Below are 6221 nucleotides of genomic sequence, written 5' to 3'. Positions count from 1 at the left end.
AGCTGATGTTAGGTCAAGTTTGGTTAGGTTTTCTTGTTGTTGATGCGAGAAGAATATGAGCGGAAAATTGCAAGGTATAAATATTTTTCATTCTCTGCCCAGAAGGCTTTTCCGAATTTTATATTATTATTATTATTATTATTATTATTATTATTATTATTATTATTATTATTATTATTATTATTATTATTATTATTATTATTATTATTCAGAAGATATATCCGCTTCTGGAACAAGCCTACAGGGGCCATTGACTTGAAATTCAAGCTTCCAAGGAATATGGTGATCGTACGAAATTATTATTATTATTATTATTATTATTATTATTATTATTATTATTATTATTATTATTATTATTCAACAGATAAACCCGCTTCTGGAACAAGCCTACATGAACCATTGATTTTGAAATTCAAGCTTCCAAAGAAAAAGGGCGTTCATCTGAAAGAAGTAAAAGGAGGCAATTGGAAACACAGATAGAAGAGAACAGTTATTAGAAAAGAAAAAGAATAAATAAACGAACAAACTAATAAACAAAGAGATGAAAATGTAAGTAAATTATTAAAATGCAAGTACAATAGTTTTTAGGGTAGTAATGCGTTGCATCTTCGCTTGAATCAATTTAAATAATAATAATAAATAAATACATAATTACATAATTAATAAATAAGAGAATAACTTTCAACCTTCAAGCAGATTTGAATTTGAATATAAGATGGTTTGAGATACAAACAAACTCGAAGCAAGGCTAACCACGTCACGTAAGAAAACATATATTTATTTTTTTTTCCTGCGAAAAAATCATTGCCACGAATTTGCCTAGCATCTGCCGACCTTAAGTATACCTTTTTAAATAGCTTTCCAGAGTTTAATTATATATAAATGATATTGTGAATCTCTTTTTACTTGATACACATTGGCTTTAATGTAACAAGAAATATTATATATATTGTGTATATATATATATATATATATATATATATATATATATATATATATATATATATATATATATATATATATACTGTATATATATATACTGAATATATATATATATATATATATATATATATATATATTTTTATTTATATATATATAAACATATGTATATATAAATATGTGTATAAATATATTATATATGCATATATAATATATATACATATACTGTCTATATATATATAATATATATATATATATATATATATATATATATATATATACATATATATATATATATATATATATATATATATATATATATATATATATGTATATATATATATATATATATATATATATATATATATATATATATATATATATATATATATATATATATATATGTGTGTGTGTCAGAGAGAGAGAGAGAGAGAGAGAGAGAGAGAGAGAGAGAGAGAGAGAGAGAGAGAGAGAGAGAGAGAGAGAGAGAGAGAAAGGACCTGCTACTCTGTAGCAAACAAATCTTCATACAAAGTAAACCCTTGGAAATCATTCTGTTTCAATTACCCAAAGCAAACACAATTTCTTCAGGGCGTTCCACGAAGGAATCATCCATCAATCAGAATTGCATTATCATCAATCATACTCTTATGCTAGGGTAAATATAGCGGCCAATTTAGTTTTAAGATTCATAACTCACCCTCTGCACGATCTGCATATGTCAACGAAAGTTGTCCAGGGTATTGTTTATCTGGGTAATAATGAGATGACACCTTTGTGTTTCAAGTGTTCTACTATAACGTACCGTCATGTTTGAGAAGCAAGATTTAATGTTAGTTTTTTTATATTTTTATTTTGCTTATTTATTTTATGTTTATTAGCCAGTACTGTGTGGATAATGATACCCAGGAACGCCGAGTTAGTTTTGAACTGACAATGGAACATTAGAATTTATTTTTTAATGTTTGAGAAGCAAGATTTAATGTTCGCTTTTTTCTGTCCGTCCTCAGATCTTAAAGACTACTGAGGCTAGATGGCTGCAAATTGGTATGTTGATCATCCATCCTCCAATCATCAAACATACCAAATTGCAGCCCTCTAGCCTCAGTAGTTTTTATTTTATTTAAGGTTAAAGTTAGCCTTAATCGTGCGTCTGGCACGATATAGGCCAGGCCACCATTGGGCCGTGTTTAAAGTTTCATGGGCCGCGGCTCATACAGCACTATACCGAGACCACCGAAAGATAGATCTGTTTTCGATGACTTGATTATACGCTGTTGCTGCTGTACAGAAAACTCGACTGCGCCGAAGAAACTTCAGAGCATTTTCTACTTGTTTATATTTTTATTTTGCTTATTTCATTTACAATTAACAGCAGACACTGCGTGAAAAGATACTTAGAAATGCCGAGTTATTTTCGAACACTGACAACGAATATACACTGTATGTATATATGTATATATATACACATATAAATATATATATATATATATATATATATATATATATATATATATATATACATATAAATATATATATATATATATATATATATATATATATATATATATATATATATATATATATATATATATTTTAAGGATTTAAAAGAAGCTTCCATTGGGTATAAAGGTGATATCTGAATCATCATTAAAACCGAATATTATGTCTCGAATGTTATATTCCTCTTTTTGAATGGAAAATAGGCAAGATGTAAAGACTACTTTTGTCGAAAAAACTGTACAAAATGTTGTCTTGAAATTGAGTGGTAAAATCTTTCATTCTTTTAGTTGTTCTTTCTTGTCTAAGAACTAAAATATTAGATCAAATTCTGTAAGATAATATTACGTAGACAGGAGATAATGCACTTATTCGTGACCCGGGGTGTACGCAGACGAAGATTCTGTCGTTCAAGCGTAGGGAAACAGACATAAGGAAACAAAAAATTGGAAACTCCTCTCTCTCTCTCTCTCTCTCTCTCTCTCTCTCTCTCTCTCTCTCTCTCTCTCTCTCTCTCTCTCTCTCCCCACGACTTCTCATCTTCACACTTATCATGGTTACAATGATTTATAATGTGATTATATATTTATTACTCATTCGGCACTAGAGAGTAGGCTTACTGAAAATTTTACTAGAATTAATCTTCATAAAAGAGCGTGAAAAACGGTAAATTTACTTCTGTATCATGAAACAAGTACTTCAATTTCGTTTGACTGGCACCCTAATACTATTTAGGGAGGACCCTATACCTCATAAATCACTAAATTAACATATTTCACATGTTGTACATCTTGGTTTTCAACATAGACCTTACTTTACTAACATTATGTGTGGCTACATTTCATATTCCTCTTCTTAACATAGACCTTACTTAAGTAATGTTTCATGTGGCTACAATTCACATTTCACATCTCTCTTCTCAACAGAGACCTTTCTTTACCAATGTTTCATGTGGCCACGTTTCACATTTTACATTTCTCTTCTCAACATAGAACTTTCTTTACGAATGTTTCATGTGGCTACAATTCACATTTCACATCTCTCTTCTCAACATAGACCTTACTTAACTAACGTCTCATGTGGCTACATTTCACATTTTACATCTCTCTTCTCAACATAGACCTTACTTAACTAATGTTTCATGTGGCTACATTTCACATTTTACATCTCTCTTCTCAACATAGACGTTACTTAACTAATGTTTTATGTGGCCACATTTCACATCTCTCTTCTGAACATAGACCTCACTTTACCAATGTCTCATGTGGCTACATTTTGAATCCCTCTTCTCAACATAGACCTCACTTTATCAATGTCTCATGTGGCTACATTTTGCATTCCTCTTCTCAACATAGACCTCACTTTCCTAATGTTTTATGTGGCCACATTTCACATCTCTCTATTGAACATAGACCTCAACCTTAAATATGTCCCATGTGGCAACATTTCACATCTCTCTTCTCAGCATAGACCTCACTTTACCAATATTTCACTTGTCTAACCTTCCACTTTCAACTCCTTCCAATTTTGATAAAACTGAGAGCCCCTTTTCCACTCCAGCATCATTTTAGGTCAACATCCCTACCATCAAAAAAACCCAGAATCCAGGTCACACGTGGCATCAGAAATTCAGAGCGTAACGAGACGTGGACCAAGGAGGCAGGATGGATTTCAAGATGGATTCCCCATAAGGCCAGTAAACTCCAGTCGTCAGGAAATTGCTCATTAGGGATCAGAGATCCAACAGCGGCCCCCCGCCCCCTCCCCACACCAAACCTTTCATTGCCGTTATAAAGGGAACGAGAATGGGTCCATCTTGGTACATAAGCAGTTTTTGTTTTCGTCAATATAAGTGATGTTGATATTTCCCTTGATAAGATCAGGTGTTTACACTTTTCTAATGAGAACCATATTCTTTGGAAGCTTGAATTTCAAGTCAGTGGCCCTTTTGGTGGGCTTGTACCATATGAATTGGTTTCATCTCCTGAATAATAATAATAATAATAATAATAATAATAATAATAATAATAATAATAATAATAATAATAATTTGTAAAATAACATCAGAACTGAATTTCATTGGTTAGTTTGACATTTAGCAACGAAAGGAATATTAGTTTATTCATTAATTTCATATATATACATTAACCAAGATTATCTATTAAACTAATCTTGCCTCATGTCCATACATAATGTTTTCCATTCTATCTTAATTATATGAACAGTTGTCCAGTTATCAGTTCCACCAATGCATTTTAAAGTTCGTCTTGGACAGCTGATCATTCCGTTGCCTAATCGAGCTTTTTTTTTTTTTTTAATCAGGTACTCCAGTCGACAGATGAATTTATTTCATTTGATTTTTTTTATTATCAATATTCCTCTCTCTACGATTAAACGATCGAAAATCACTTTACACATTGACAGAAAATCGGTTCATATTTTAAAAGTTACAGGTTGCATACGTTTTTGTTGTATGCTTTGACCGGAAAATGAACTGTTGATGAAGTTATATATACCGTGAATTAATTATTTACTTACATATGTTTTAAATCAGAAAGTGTTAGGACTTATTTAATACGTCAGTGCCCCTCACGTGGTGCACTGTAGGCATTACCTTAGGTTCTTTGCAGCATCCCGTCGGCCACTAGCTGCAACCCCTTTCATTCCTTTTACAATGCCTCCGTTCATATTCTTTCTTCCATCTTACTTTCCACCCCCTTCTAACAATTGTTTCACAGTGCAACTGCGAGGTTTACCTCCTGTTACACATTTAAAACCTCTTACTTTCAATTTTCCTTTAAAAGCTGAATGACCTCATAGGTCCCAGCGCTTGGGCCTAAATTGTATTCTATTATTGAAAAGTGAAAATTTAACCTATAATCTGTCAATGTACCGAGTCAGTTTCAGTCATTTAATCACAGGGAAAAGAATGTCAGCAAAAATAAAACAAAGAAGACATCAAATGCGTTTCTCTCTCTCGCTTGGGGACAGAGAGAAAGTGATGGCAGTTGTCAGTGTCGGATAGAAAAGTCAAATTCACTGAGAGATCTCGGCCAGTGTCAGGAAGAAGAGAGAGAGAGAGAGAGAGAGAGAGAGAGAGAGAGATAAGAGAGAGATAAAGGAATGAAATGAATAACTCTGTCGACTGGAGCAGCTCATGAAATATAAACAGATGTATATTCTCAATTTTTGGAAGAGATTCTGGGTGGTCATGAATGTAGTGGATGGTGGTAAACATATACATACACGTATATATATATATATATATATATATATATATATATATATATATATATATATATATATATATATATATATATATTATTATACATACATACATATATATATGTATGTATGTATATATATATGTTTATGTATGAAATATTCCTCCTTAAATATATTGCTTTCATTACCAAACTATGTAAGCTTATTCCTTTTTAACAATGAAAAATAAAATAGGAAAAGACATTTTTTAGCTTTCATAAATATTACTCAGTGCTATGTATCGTCTGAGAAGTATTCTTCCTTAAATATATTGCTTTCATCACCAAACTATGCAAGCTTGGTCCCTTTTCAACAATGTAAAAATAAGGTAAAGATATTCCTTTTTACTCTCGTGGTAAACATTGTCGAATGAATATATTTCTTCAATATATTGCCTTTCCAACCAAGCTATGTAAATGTATTCTCATTTCATAATGAGAATTAAAAATGAAGAGAAATCCTTTTTTACTCTCTCGCTGAACAGTCTTGCAAATATTTTCTTAAAAATATATTGCCTT

The sequence above is a fragment of the Macrobrachium rosenbergii genome, chromosome 4 (assembly GCF_040412425.1).
Source record: "Macrobrachium rosenbergii isolate ZJJX-2024 chromosome 4, ASM4041242v1, whole genome shotgun sequence".
Taxonomy (NCBI): Eukaryota; Metazoa; Arthropoda; class Malacostraca; order Decapoda; family Palaemonidae; genus Macrobrachium; species Macrobrachium rosenbergii.
This window is presented reverse-complemented; position numbering follows the sequence as displayed.